The following is a 15,972-nucleotide window of genomic DNA, read 5'->3' on the forward strand; positions in this document are numbered from 1 at the left end:
ACTATTTTTCTTATCTAGCAACTCAAAGCTGTTCTGAACATTATGGAAAATGAATATCCTCCCTCCCCCAAGAATGTACCTACTAAAATCATGAAGACATACATTTGTAGAACGTTCCTCTTTTTCTGGATGCATACTTCTAGAAGCTACCCAAACTTAACCATATCACTAATGGAAATTGTCATCTAAGTATTGATAAACACTTATAAAAGCTCCTCAAAATATGTTATTATATAGTAAACCTATCTTTTATGTAAAAGTTCACTCTTTTAAAGTTATCTTTTCTACATAATGATATATATACTACTAGAAGATTCATTTTACTTCAAGATGTAAAACTCTAGAAGCTCCAATGTACGTGAGAATATACATTTTTTAAAAGCTCCACGCTACGAGAGAATATAAACTTCTAAATGATCCTGTCTACGTGTGAATATAAACTTGCAGAGTCTCCTGTGTATATGAGAATATAAACTTTTAGATGTTCCTGTCTACGTAAGAATATAAACTTCTAGAGTCTTTTGTTTATATGATAATTTAACCATGCAGAGTCTCCTGTCCACAGGAGAATATAAACTACTAGATGCTGTAGTCTAAGTGAGAATTTAACTTTGCAGAAACTTTTGCCGACGTGATAGTATAAACTTGTAGATGCTACAGTTTACTTGAGAATGTAACCTTGTAGAGGCTCCTACAATAACAGAAAGTTTTACGTTGGAGTAGACACCACTCTAGCAACAATAAGAGAAAACATTACATTGGAGTAGACAATCCTTTAGCAACAATAAAAGAAAGCCTTACATTGGAGTGGATACTATTCTGGCAACAATAACTGAAAACTTTACATTGAGGTAGATACTATTAGCAACAATAAGAGAGAGCGTTACATTGGAGTAAACACCACTCTAGTAACAATAATAGAATGTTTTACATTGGAGCAGTAAACACCATTCTAACAACAATAAGATAAAACTTTACATTGAGGTAGACGCCACTATATCAACACTAAATGAATGTTTTACATTGGAGAAAACACTACTCCTCTAGCAACAATAAGAGAAATATTTACATTGGAGTAGACAATCCTCTAGCAACAATAAAAGAAAGTTTATCATTGGAGTAGACAGCACTCAACAACAATAAGGGAAAGACTTACTTCAGAGTAGACACTACTTTAGCAACAATAAGGGAATGATTTACTCCAGAGTAGACACCACTTTAGCAACAATAAGGGAAAGATTTACTCCAGAGTAGACACCACTTTAGCAACAATAAGGGAAAGATTTACTTCAGAGTAGACACCACTTTAGCAACAATAAGGGAAAGATTTACTTCAGAGTAGACACTACTTTAGCAACAATAAGGGAAGGATTTACTTCAGAGTAGACACTACTTTAGCAACAATAAGAGAAAGCTTTGCGTATGAGTAGACCATACGCCAGTAACAATAAGAGAAAGTTTTACATTGAATTACACAAATAAATCGTAAAGTAAACTATATATGGGAGTAACATCATTCATTCCTCTACCATAGATACCAACCTGTACTTTCAAGTACTGAAATTAATATGTCATTTTCAATAAAATCTAATTGGCGTACACATCACTCTTGCATCTATGTAGAGAAACTAACAGAAACCTTTTTAGTACATATTAAGCATTAATCTACAACAGAAACTATCCCAAACTTCATACGACACATTATAATATTTTATTGAAACATACTATCTGTACGTGACTTAGAGAACAAGTATTATGTATTTTCATTGTTTCACCTCAGACACTCCACCTGTTTCTATTGAAGGAAGTATCACAGGTTACTGAATATTTTCCAGTATTAAATGGTGACAGTGAAGGTAAAACTCTTGTTACAGGATTATCATACTGCTACATATTACAGCGTTATCGTAGTTTCATGCTTAACGTGGCATCAGATAAAGTAACGTGTTTAGCTGGCAAGTAGGGCTGTAACAGAAAGATGGTGGTTGGCATTCTGTGTTCCAGCTTTAATGACGACAATCAGAGCGTTTTTAGATCATTTGCAGCTTTATTTTTGCCGATGACGTTTGTTACTACAGAACATATGACGTACTGTTCTCTCGGTAGCAGACTTGTGTATGTGTAGCTTTTTAAGTTTTAGGTCAGTTGAATATTGCACGTGTGTACCCTAAATCTAAAGATTATGGTTATAAAAAAACAAAATATTGATGATAGAAAGTACAGTCTTGGAAATGATGTTTACATACTGTTCTATGTTGATGTAATTATCTTCATGCATGGCTTGGCATGGCCAGGGGGGTTAAGGCGTTCGATTCGCAATCTGAGGGATGTGGGTTCGAATCCCCGTCGCACCAAACATGCTCGCCCTTTCAGCCGTGGGAGTGTTATAATATGACGGTCAATCCCACTATTCGTTGGTAAAAGAGTAGCCTAAGAGTTGGCGGTAAGTGGTGATGACTAGTTGCCTTTCCTCTAGTTTTATACTGCTAAATTAGGGACGGCTAGCGCAGATAACCCTCGTATAGTTTTGCGCGAAATTCCAAAACAAATAAAACAATCATCATACACGGATTAATTACTGACTAAATACTCTAGAAGTAATATATAAGTATCGTACGATCGGTAAAATTATGTCCGAGTTGTTATCCTGGTCAGAATAACTTGTTTTAAGCATTTGTTTGTGAAGCACACATTCACACTTGTTTTGTATAAAAGTGTGTGAATTTGATATAATCTTTCTTGAAAAAATTGACGCTTTGTTCCGACTGTTTCTTTCTACTTGTTGTATCATATCACATGCCAGAAGCTATAGGGCGTCAAATTGGTCTACTGTCCAGAAATGTGAAGCAAATCGATATTGACACAACATTTGAGTACTCCAAGTGTACTGTATTCATAAGGTTAACACGTCTTGCATAACACGTGTAATACGTTACGACAGGAATTGCATAAATCAGTTCATTTCAGGTATGCAGAAGAAGAGGGTATTTTGCAAGAAGGGCTAATCTCCAAACTTATATCAACCAAAAATTACCGCGTGCCAACTTACAGTTAGGACACTTATCGACATGTCATCTGTTAAGTCCTGTTTCATGCTTGTTCATGGTAGAATTCTACAGTACTCTGTAGAAGCGTTAGGACAATAGAATATTTTGTCATTCTTTATATTTTACGGGGCAGTTTCTTCCAACATTATGGTAATGCTTCACTGATCTCAGTTGACAGTTGAACGAACCAAGGTGAAACTACTTATCATTCTTTAGAATTACCATATACTGGTACCAAGGGCGTATCATAATAGTTATACTTGAATGAACATTCTGATCAAATTTAGAGTCTGAACTAACCGTCATGGTAACCCATGCAGTGTCTTAACAATACAGAAAGAAGCTAGCGAGGAACTAACATATGGTACTAGCATATATTAGAAGAAATCATTATAACAGCATTTGATTAAAATCAGTGTTTAACACTGTATGTTAAGTGTTGTTGTTATGCGAAGGCCCAAAAAGTATAGAGAACTTTCAGTAGTGTAGAGAGTTTACATAAAGCTTTATGTCATGCTGGTTGTACTCTCTGACACATTGCTGCAAACTTGATATGCTTCCCTGTCAAGTACACCCTATATGGTGAGACTGAGTGAGGTAAATTTGAAAATAGGAAAGGAAGAGCCAGATCACTTAAACCCAATGATATTGATGTTGATTATCATCATTTATGTAGACTTCAGAAGAGAAGGAAGACTACCACTGATCTCAAGCGTATGATAAACAACCAGGTACCATATGACAGAAAAGTCTCTAGATCTACAGTATTAAGGATACTAAACAAGAATGGAATATTTGGTTGTGTAGCAGTTAAAAACCCTTTATTTCAGTCTCCAAGTATTGTCAAGAGACTGAAATTTGCTAATAACTTCAAGAACTGGACTGCTGATTAAAGTAGGGTGCTATGGATGGATTAATCCAAGTTCAAAATACTTGATTCAAAGCATATTTTGTACGTTGGGTGAAGAAAGGCGAAAGATACCTCAATGCATAGTACCTACCATGAAGCACGGGGAAGGCGGTGTGATGGTTTGGGGGTGTTTTTTATGTTGAGGCGACAGAAGATATTTTCAACACATGAAATTATGGACAAGCGTAAGTACCATCAGATACTGGTCCCTCATGGTATACTCAGTGGTTGGTGTATTATTGGTAAAAGATTTTACTACCGATAAGTGAATTTTTCCGCATGTTGAATGAGCTTTTGGAGTCATTACATTAATGACCTTTTTAACAATATGCCATGCCGTTCTTCGGAGGTCATATAAGTATGAGGTGGACCAACCAAGTGATTGATGTTTTAATATGAACTGATAGAAGGTTACGAACACTGTTTCTAATAATTTGATTTATATTTTATTATTATAAATGTTTCTGACGAAGATTTGTTGTAACAGGTAAAAGACTGAATTACACATCTTTCTACAGATGTCTTATAAAATTGTTTCATATTCTAATAAATTGTTCACGATGTCCATAGGACCTGTCTCATTATATAAATTACATATGTAAATATAACATGCATTTCTAAGTTTGACAGCGCTAAGTGTATTTGAGCTCTATCTTGATAAAAAATAATTTTATTTGTTACAAAATATGCAAACATTTTGGCCAAGACTTTATATTATTTAAAATTATATACACAGAATTTAAAAGTATGTAGCTTCTGATGTATGTAAACGTTTCTCGTTTTAATATTTATAGTTGAAAATGTGTGTTGCTATCCTTCAACGAAATTTATTTTCGAGATCCTATATTAATTCTGTTACTGCACAAGTAGACGTGTATGTATAGTCACTGATATTGTACACACATGTACATAATGACTAGTGTTCTTGTGGTCATCATTTCCCGCCCCTTTTCAAATATGTGAAATTTACGTACGGGCATATCTTGTTATTTTACTCGTAGGCATCAAATCAGTTATAAATTCTGGTAAATCTAGGAAGATACTTTTGTGTATCAACGACAAGAGATATTCTTTTGACCTTTACCCTCGATGAAGAACTTAATCTTGGACGCTGTTCTAGCCATTAGAGATAATCTAACCAGCTGTTTCGTTTATAAGTGAAGACATTATGTCAGTGTAATGGAGATCTGATCATGGTCTGTCGAGCAGCAAATGTCACTTCTCCTTACAATGATTGTCACATCCAGTGAGTGCACAGGAAACAAAATGTTTCATCTTCTAAATAATTCCAGTTATCTCTACCGAAAGTTATCATTCTGTTAGTTTAGAATTACCATCGCGTCGATAATCGTTGGTGTTTGTCAACCTGGGAGTAGTTATTAACCACAGATAGTTAGTTGTTAGCATTTATTAAACTAAGAGTTTCAATACCACAGGTAATTGTTAGCATTTATCAAAGTAAGAGTTTTTCAAACTCTTTCTCAAACCGCATGTGATATTGTAGTGTGTGGATTATTAATATTTTATTTATGTTAATTAATATTAGTATTAGAAACCGCGTGTCATATTGTAGTGTGAAGAAGTGTTACGTTTTATTTATTTTCAAAATAGTAGTGTAAAAAACACGTATGATATTTTAGTGTACTGAAGTGTTAAATAATATTAGTGTTAGAAACCATTTGTTATATTTCAGTGTTCGAGAGTGTTACGATTTACTTATGCTCAACTACAGCAGTATTAGAAACCACATCGTAGTGTATTGCATTTACCTTTTCTGTCGGGCCTTTAATAGTATTGTAAAAACAAAAATAAAAACACGTGACTTAATTTAACCTATAAAACTTTCATGTTTCCTCATGCTCCACAACAGGTAAAGACCGCTAGTGAAATCATAATGTAAGCAAAGTCACTTTGATTTTATAGTCTTAGAAAGAGAAGCTTTAGAAATCACGTGTTATTTCGTTATATACGGATTGTGCCTTTGTATTTATTTCATACAGATGACAGTGGTAGAAACACGTGGTCTTAATTCTCGATTTAGTGACGTTCTATTATCATCAATACTTACGTGTGCTAGCAACACCATAGCAACTCTTAAAATTTTGTTTCTAAATCATACGATGTACTTTGTTTTGTCCTATTTATTTATTTTTCCATGATGCACATTTTATTAATACCTCTTATTAGTATGGCCTTTTACTTCAGTTTTAATAAAATTAGATTAAATTATAGGCTTAATACATTAAGAAAATCACCACAAAACAGCAGTAGTATGACTAATTTTCTGCCCGTGATATGATATGTGTCCGCGGACCAGTAATGACCGGTACAGAGAAGCAGTGAAACTGATGAACATCATGTTCGACCTCATGCTGATACTTAGTGCTAAGCAATCGTCTTCCACTTCGTCTTGACGTTGTTCATCGCTACAAAATAACTTTGGTGAGAGCTTATATTTGTATCATGAAGAAGATGTAATTACTCGCTCAACTTGAACGAACAACTTTTTCTAGAAGATTTAAAAGGATGTCTTATAACCAGCAGTGAAAATCTCCAGTTTATCATACTTTTCTTATTGAACATATCGTGATAGAACTGGCGCCAATAGAACAGTGGTCCTGTTTCAACAAATAACGTGTTTACGTGTATTTCTCGTTAGTGGAAAGGCATCGAACTTATGTTATAGTGATATTCTTAGATTTACAATATCTACGCTCTTCAAAGACTGTTACTTAGATACATTTTCTCGTCATAGACACTTAATTAGAAATTTGGATAGCTAGTGGAAGATGACACAAAAACTGAAGCTGTCTTGGAGTTACACGAATAATGTGACGTATATATATATATACATACTTCAAGTAATGTTCCTCTCTACGCTTTAACTTAATATAATTACTGTCACTAGCAGAAATACTTACCCCCACCAGGCAGGAATAGTTGCTAGTTTCTGTGGAATGCTATTAGACCTGCGTCCTTTTCAAGAATTCTCTGACAGTTCTACAACAGAGTACTCATATATGACCTTGTATAACGTTCACCATCCACGAGAAGACTAGTTTTTATTGAAGTACTTCTCTGAAGACAGTTATCAATGAAAATTCCTTGCTTTCCCGATACGCGAGTTTTGGGCGAATACAACATAAGTTCCTTTACATTAAAATGTATACTTATCTCTTTCATTAAAGTATATTATATAATTATGTTGTTTTGGCAACTTAACGTCGTGTAAAAATAATGTTTGGAATGCTTAATATGATATACTTACGCTGTTTTGAAAGCTTAATATATTACTATTATGGCTGCTTAACATGACATAATTACACTGTTTGGCTATTTTAACATGGTGTAATCATACTGTTTGGCTATTTTAACATGGTGTAATCATACTGTTTGGCTATTTTAACATGGTGTAATCATGCTGTTTGGCTATTTTAACATGGTGTAATCATACTGTTTGGCTATTTTAACATGGTATCATGCTGTTTGGCTAGCTAAACAAAGTGTAATCATGTTGTTTGGCTAGCTACACATGGTGTAATCATACTGTTTGGCTGTTTTAACATGGTGTAATCATGTTGTTTGGCTAGCTACACATGGTGTAATCATACTCTTTGGCTATTTTAACATGGTGTAATCATGCTGTTTGGCTAGCTGAACAGAGCGTAATCATGTTGTTTGGCTAGTTAAATATGGTGTAAGCACATTGCCTCGTCAGTTGAATAGGTGTAATCATAATCTGCTGGAAGTTAGACGGGGTAGAAACATGCTGATTTGTTCAACTGAATTGGATAAAATCATGGTTTTAAGCAACTGGAGTGTAATCATGCTTTGTTTGTGCTGAAAAAGATATAAAATGTTATGGGGTAAATCGCCTATTAAAGTACAAGATATTACATGGTTATTCAGTCATTACAGTAAAGGGTATTACATAGTGGATCACTACGGTACAAGATATTACATGGTTAGTTAGCCTTTAAAGTACAGTGTATCAAAGATGACCTTCATATATGTTATGAAAGTTTAGACGAAACGCTTTGCGACTGTGAAAAGATACAGCATCTGTGATCAATAATTACTTTTAAGGACTATTAGTGATAAAAAATGTCGTTTCTCATTTTGCGACTGTTACGTCTGAAAGTCTAATATAGTACTCCAAGATAATACATAGCTTTGAATTGCGGATCTTAAGGCTCTTTTAATTTCAACCATGGACTCCAAACCTGTAAAATAGTACGTATAATACAAGTTATCTACGAATGAAAGACATTTCATGAAGAATATCTAAGGAAGAACTATACATAATTAGAAAAATACAATTACAATACAATGTAAAATACAATATGCAATCGAACAAGTAGTAATACCCTCACATTTTATATTTACTTGTAACAAAACATTAACTTTCTCTGATGTTACTATAAGTTTATTAGTGTATATTGGGAAACGTTGTTCGAGAATATTCTGTATTATTAGCAACATTTCAGCCATCTTTTTTTAAATTGTGATACTATAATATTATATATTACTTCTCCAGTTCAACCAAGTTCTTTGGCCAGTGTTTGATATTTAGAATTTTCAGATAAATCCATATACTTCGCATTAGAACACTGCGAAGGTGAATCCATGTTTACAAATGTTCCGTCAACCTCTTTTTCCTTCCAGATGTCTGGTGGGTAACGGGGGTCGAATTAGAATATCCGTCACTGAACTTGCCCACCTTAAAGCAGAGAACATCTAGGTTTACCTTACTTCAACCTGACAGCCTGAATGAATAAATGATTTTAAAAGTGAGAGATGTTTTATCGAGATAACACAAAAAGGTAAGAATGAAACAAAGACATAAAACAAATTAATATACAGTAAAACCTGTCCAAGCCGGAAACTGCAATAGGGTGGAAACCAGTACAAGCCGGAAATATAAAAATTGTGCAGCATTATCTTAAGATTTCTCTTATAAAAGGCCCTCTATATGGTGGAATCTGCATAATGTGGACGGAAAACTATCTTTCACCTACCTTGTCTATCAACAAGTAAGATTAGAACCTGAGTAAGGTAGAAACAATGTTTTTTATTAAATATTAATGTCTTCGTTAATTAATAATGCCTTTAAATATTAATAAATACTTGTTTAATTAATAACTTTCTAAATATTAATAAATACAATAAATATTGGTTAAATATATTCTGTTCTTTTTTCTGCCGTCATTATTTCTGTCAGAGGTCGCTATTCGAAAGAACGACTGACTGTACTTATGGTCGCATTTGTTGATGGAAAACTAGAGAAACCTTGGGTATTAGGTAAAAGTGAAAAATCCGCGCTGTTTCAAAAATTTAAAGAAGAATCTGCTTTCTGTGAAATGGACATCGAATAATAATGTGTGGATCACAAGTTCTATATTCGAGGAATTTTTGAACAAATTAAACAAAAGAATGGAACAAAAAATCGGAATATTTTACTTTTTCTAAATAATGCAACTTGTCACCCAAAAGTTCAACTTTCAAATATTCGTTAGTCTTTCTACCTCCATGTACAACATCAGTTCTACAGCCACTAGATAACTGAATTATACAGTGTATAAAATTAAAATACAGAAAATTGATGTTTCAGCATATTACTGTAAACATGGACGACTGTGAGAGAACATCTGAAATGACCATGAAAATTGACATGTTAGAAGTAGTTGTATTTTTAAGTCATTCAATCAAATGGGTAAAAGATGAATGTGTGTTAAAGTGTTTTCGAAACTGTGGATTTATTCCTGATAATGGTGGAGAATGTGGAGAAGTTGTTTGTTGTGACGATTCTAGTGAAATCCAAACTCTGATTGAGAAGATTGATGCAGATGATTCTGTGAACGTGGAAAGTTTTGTGAACGTTGACAAGAATGTTTTAACAGAAACTGATGAAACTGAGTTACAATGTATAATAGAATCGCAAGATGATAACAGTATGAGATATTCTGAAGATGAACAAAATGGATAAAAACAGTGAGGAAATCGAAATTCCTACTTCATCGCAATTGTTAAGTTATAATAACGCTATCAAATTGTATGCAGAAATGAAGGGGGAAAATGAACTTCATGAAAAGGCAGTAGAATTGGCGTTCTCTTTTAACCGCATGAGAAAACACATTAAAAAAACGAAACAGTTGAAATTAGACACTTTCTTCAAATAAATTTAAGATTTTGTGTAGTTATGTATATTTTGAACATCTATTTTTGTTCTTATTCTAATAAATATAGCATAAACAGTATAATAAACGTCTTACTTCCCTTGAGTCAAGCAAGTATAAAGTTCCTCTCAAAAATTATATATAATCAACGAAATACATGTTCACCGTCGAAGACGGAAAACCTGCTTTAGCCGGAAATTTTACTCGGTCCCATGCGATTCCGCCTTAAACAGGTTTTACTGCAGTATACTGATCGTAATGGTATTTAGAAACATACGATGTATATTAATATAATGTACTGATTATTATGGTAATTTCAAAGATACGACTTGTATTTATATAGTATACTGATCGTTATGGTACTTAGGAACATACAAATGGGTATAGGATATTGATGATTACATATGTTTAAAAAGAGGTGGAGAAAAACAGTCACTATTATTGTATAAAGGTCTCCGTTAAAATGACATAGAAATAGGTTCTTACCTACGTTACTAAATTTATTCGAACATCAAACGAACGCTTCATAACTTTAAATGGAACGGGAGCCTCAGTGTTGTAGAGAATGTTGTGACCCTAACGGTGTATTACCTATGGAATGGGAGCCTCAGTGTTGTAGAGAATGTTGTGGCCCTAACGGTGTATTACCTATGGAATGGGAGCCTCAGTGTTGTAGAGAATGTTGTGGCCCTAACGGTGTATTACCTATGGAATGGGAGCCTCAGTGTTGTAGAGAATGTTGTGGCCCTAACGGTGTATTACCTAATATTTATTTTCAAATAATAACACGTGAGAGGTGTCTTTACAAATCAAAAGACTCCCAGCCGGTTCAGCGATAAGTTTGGGAACTTATAACGTTAAAAACTGAGTTTTGATACTTCCTATGGGCAGAGCACATCTAGTTATTGTGTTTCTTTGCGCTTAGCAACAAACAAACAAGCCAAAAGGACAGTTTCGTCAACTGATATGTCAACATGTACCTATGCTTACATAAATACACAATAAACAAGACATGGAATGTGTTGTAATACTGTTTAACAATAGTAACTCATAGATATATGTATCAAAACAACAATCAAAATAGAAAAGGTGTTGAAATAACGTGTGACAGTGGTAACAATACAACAAACAAGGTAGAAAGTGTGTTGTATCACCAGTAATGTCCTGTAACAGTGGTAACAATACAACAAACAAGGTAGGAAGTGTGTTGTATCACCAGTAATGTCCTGTAGCAATGGTAACAATACAACAAACAAGGTAGAAAGTGTGTTGTATCACCATTAATGTCCTGTAACAGTGGTAACGGATAGATAGATACATGTGAATACAACAAACAAGGTAAGAAAGGTATTGTAACATCAACGACACTGTGTAACAGATTGAACGTGTATGTGGCGTTTTGAGCTGTCTTAAACCATGATCATTTATGACTGTGTGTATAAAAGAAATCTTCGACGCCATGCCTGTAACAAACGTTCCACAACTACATGAAAGCTAGTTTATTCACATAACAAACGTTCCACTACATGAAACATAGTTTATTTATATGAATAAATAAAGTTTGTTATATGACAAACATTCCACAGCTATATGCAACCTAGTTTATTCGCATAACAGACATTCCACAACTGCATGAAAGCTAGTTTATTCACATAACAAACGTTCCACAATTATATGAAACCTAGTTTATTCATGTAACAAACATTCCACAATTATATGAAACCTAGTTTATTAGTTCGACTTCTCTTGTCATCGGTTGCTGATGAGAGCTGTAATTTCCTGATATCGCTATAACTTATACTTGTATGAAACTGACAGAGAAAGTTGTTAAAACTTTCTAGTACTTTAAGTATAACGTATAACAATTCGGATATCAACGTAACATATTTTTTTGTTTCAACCAACTTAGTCCGTATATCTGTTGAACCATATCTCTAAGTATGAAACCAACTTGTGCATTTTCAAAACTGTACCTATTTGATTTACATATGTTAGTAGATGTTTTATTATGCATTAGTTATTACATATGCTTAAATACAACGAAATTATCCAAGTTACTTGTGCATTTATGTATGTTGATAGATGCCTCATTAAGCACCGGTTGATGAGAAAATCTAAATTTATTGTTATTAGTTATGCATTTTATGGCATAAGTGTTACAGTATATCAGTTGAGAAAGGATGAAACTTACTTCCGATATAGGACTTGATTGCACATATATGTCATAGGAACACTGAGATATTACAGGTATTAAACAACCAATTTTACTGTAGATGTTTAATAATGCTAATTAACAGGTATTCCACTTCTTTAAGCATGAAATGAATTAATACCTACGTACGATTAGAAGTTATCGATTTCAGGTTGAATTCGTGGTTATTTTTAACTAGAACAACTACTGTAGTTACATTCTTCCTACTGCAAGAAAGAACTCTGGTTATAAGTTTAAGCAAGAAAGATAGAAATGGTAGATTCAAAGCTATCTATATAAAAAGACATACCTTAGGGCCTGGCATGGTTAAGGCGTTCGATTCTTAATCTGAGGGTCGCGGGTTCAAATCCCGGTTGCACTAAATATGCTCGCCCTTTCCTCCGTGGGGGCATTATAATGTTACGGTCAATCCCACTATTCGTTGGTAAAAGAGTAGCCCAAGAGTTGGCGGTGGGTGGTGATGACTAGCTGCCTTCCCTATAGTCTTACACTGCAAAATTACTGACGGCTAACGCAGACAGCCCCCGAGTAGCTTTGCGCGAAATTCAAAAACAAAAAAAACAAACAAACAGAAAAGACGGCAAGACATAGGACATAATGTTATAACACACATTAGTTTATTTTCAAGGCTGTGTATAACATTCTACAAAATAAAACATTAAGTATACGAATGTCCATGAATAGCAGGCTAAAGGCAAGTATGGCCCTTTATAAAATACAGGGTTAAGGATAAGGATAGACGTATCATACAACACTGAGATATGATCGTCTAGGAAAGGTAGACTTATAATACAACACTTAGATAAGAACGTCTAGGAAGGGCAAACTTATAATACAAGACTAAAATAAAAACGTGTAGGAAGGGTACACTTATAATACAGGGTGTTCGGAAAGTCACTGTGCAGTTTTGTAATCATATTTTATTCAGTCTATTTCAAGCCAGCAACTGATAGCGGTGTTTAGAAACAAAATAAGAAGGATCCAAGCCTGTATTGATGCCAACGTGGGTCACTTTCAACATTGTTTATAACTGTCATTCATATTTACCTCCTCTATTCTATATTGAAACCTGTCTGTTAATAAATATATAAGTGCACAGTGACTTTCCGAACACCCTGTACAACATTAAGATAAGAACGTCTGGGAAGGGTAGACATGTAGTACCACACTAAGATAAGAAAACCACTTTTTACGTTTTAGATAGTCTATTGTTGTTTAAAAGTTTTATAGAGAGATTTTATAACAAACAGAGTCGACATTACTAACCAAGAAAAGTTTAAAATCTTTAAATTAACATACGGGGAACAGAAATACTTAAATACAAACAAAATTTAAAATTTGAACAGGGACGAAACGAAAACACGTATTCAGACATTGGTTGATTTAACACGTTTTGGTCAGACATTAGTTGATTTAAAACGGTTTGGTAAAACATTGGTTGATTTAAAACGTTTAGTTAAGACATACATTGATTTAAAACGTTAAGTTAAGGCATGGATTAGATAAAAACGCATAAGTATGATAGAGAAAAATCTGAAAACATTTATTTCAGCTCATAAATCTTAACGTTTTTTTTTCTAAAATCGTCATTACTTAGCAAGCACTGTGAATTCCGCTACCATTCTCAAAGTTCGTTTACGTGTTGTTCTTTAAAAGTAGTCGTTATCAAATTACACAATATACTGAGATTACCTTTCTACAGAAACATGTTTCATGAGAGTACTCACAGATATTTTTTACAAAGAAAGATGAAACTACGTAAGAAATCGAAAGTTTTTACAATATTCGACGAGTCATGGATTTACCTGAATCACTACAATAAAAGGAAAGAGTGATATGCAACATACATAGAAATAATTAGAAATTTTTGATATAGTACAGGGAATGTGAGTAAGATATTTATCAGGTTTTATGGTTTATCATTTAGAGAGAAGTGAAGTTACGTTAATAATGCATTATTACTGACACTATATACCATAAATTTTGTTCCTGGATAGTTTGTGTTATTTCTTAATTGCTTATGTTGTAAAAGTACAGAAAATGGCCATTATTCCCTCCCAACTTTGCTTTTGTGAGCTGCATAATTAAATTTATAAATTAACCTATTTTCTGTGTAAAAATGGGCAAATTTGCACATTTTCATTTACATAAGGTCTGAATAAAACAACATATGAATCAAGATTTACATGTATTTCTACTAAAGTTATACAAAAATGTTTAGAAGTGAGTAGTTTTTCGAGATTTGCGACTGTAATGTAAATCACTTTTAGGTATTAACTCCCAAATATTGTCTCCCATCATGTTTTCGTTATATACTTTCAGGTCACAAAAGCAGAGTTTGAAGAGAAAAATAGGTCTTTTCCATTTACTTAGGGATAAGCAATTGGGAAATAACACTTTCTGCCCAGGAGCAAGAAAAAGTAAAAATTTTGTTACATAGTGTAATTATTCAAAGTATAACTCCTGCATCTTGTGACTTGAAGGTATGACTGAAACAGTACATAGCATTAGAGCTCTAAGCAGAGTATTTTCAAACATCCAAAACTGTTAATGCTATCCACTTCTACAACATACCTTTGAAACTGCGATGTATTTGGTTTCCCTAATCTTTTTTCTTTCGCATTATTTTCTTCAACGGAATTCATCAAGGAAGCAAAATATAGCAGGAAAAGTAGCACAACAGTGGTTCAAAGAAGTTCTTCCATAGCTTTTTCTATCAACATACTTTTATAACTTAATATAATGAACGCTTCCATGGGTGTTTCCATCTAAAGCCTATAGAACGTTATGACAAGTTTTTACGATTTTAAAATGAAGAAAAAGTTATATATTTTTTAATTTCGTGCAAAGCTACACTAGGACTAACTGCGCTAGCCGTCTCTAATTTAGCAATGTGAGACTAGAGAGAAAGCAGCTAGCTATCACCACCCACCGTCAACCATTGAGCTACTCTTTTATCATCGAATAATGGGATTGATCGTTACATTATAACGCACCCACGGTTGAATGGGCGAGGATATTTTGTTTGACGGGATTTGAACCTGCAACCCTCAGATTATAAGGCCCTAACAACCTCGTCATCCTTGTCATAAATATTTTAATATATGATGCAATGTTTTGTATTAAAAATATTTTACAAGTAGTATATAACAGACTGTAAGAATGAACCCTCCAAAATTCTCGTTTTAAAGTTTACGTGTTACAGAAGGACTTAACCTTTCACTTTTCCAAAGTATAGAACTAAAATCATTTAGTAACCAATTGTCCAAGAAGTTGTACACCAAAGTTTTATATGTTAAACAACAGACAAAAGAAACCTACGTCATTAGATACTAGTATTAGAAAGACTAAAAAATATACGCATGTAATAGTAGATAGTAGTGTTAAAAAAGCTACTGTATATTATCATGTAAAAAATAGATACTACTGTTATACTAACAAATATACACATGTGATAATAGTGTTAGAAAAAACTAAGCAATATACATACGTAATAATAGATAGTCGTGTTATACTAGCCAATAAACACATGTAATAATATATTTTACTGTAGACTAGGTAATATATTTATGCAATAACAGATACTAGTATTAGACTGCAATAATATATACTAGATTTAGACTAACC

At 33.5% G+C, this 15,972-nt stretch overlaps 1 protein-coding gene across 9 annotated transcripts in view; it reads left to right on the forward strand.

Moving 5' to 3' along the window:
• LOC143255476 (alpha-2C adrenergic receptor-like) overlaps positions 1–15,972 on the forward strand; it is a 177,456-nt gene that overhangs the window by 35,120 nt on the left and 126,364 nt on the right. For 4 of the 9 annotated variants that reach the window (XR_013030676.1, XR_013030678.1, XM_076511199.1 and 1 more), the window contains one exon: positions 8,623–8,780. The exons of the other annotated variants lie outside the window; for them this stretch is intronic. The gene's annotated coding sequence lies outside the window, so the exon portion shown is untranslated. The remainder of the gene's footprint in view (positions 1–8,622; positions 8,781–15,972) is intronic. 9 annotated transcript variants of the gene reach the window in all.

Source organism: Tachypleus tridentatus, chromosome 7 (genome assembly GCF_004210375.1).
Source record: "Tachypleus tridentatus isolate NWPU-2018 chromosome 7, ASM421037v1, whole genome shotgun sequence".
NCBI lineage: Eukaryota > Metazoa > Arthropoda > Merostomata > Xiphosura > Limulidae > Tachypleus > Tachypleus tridentatus.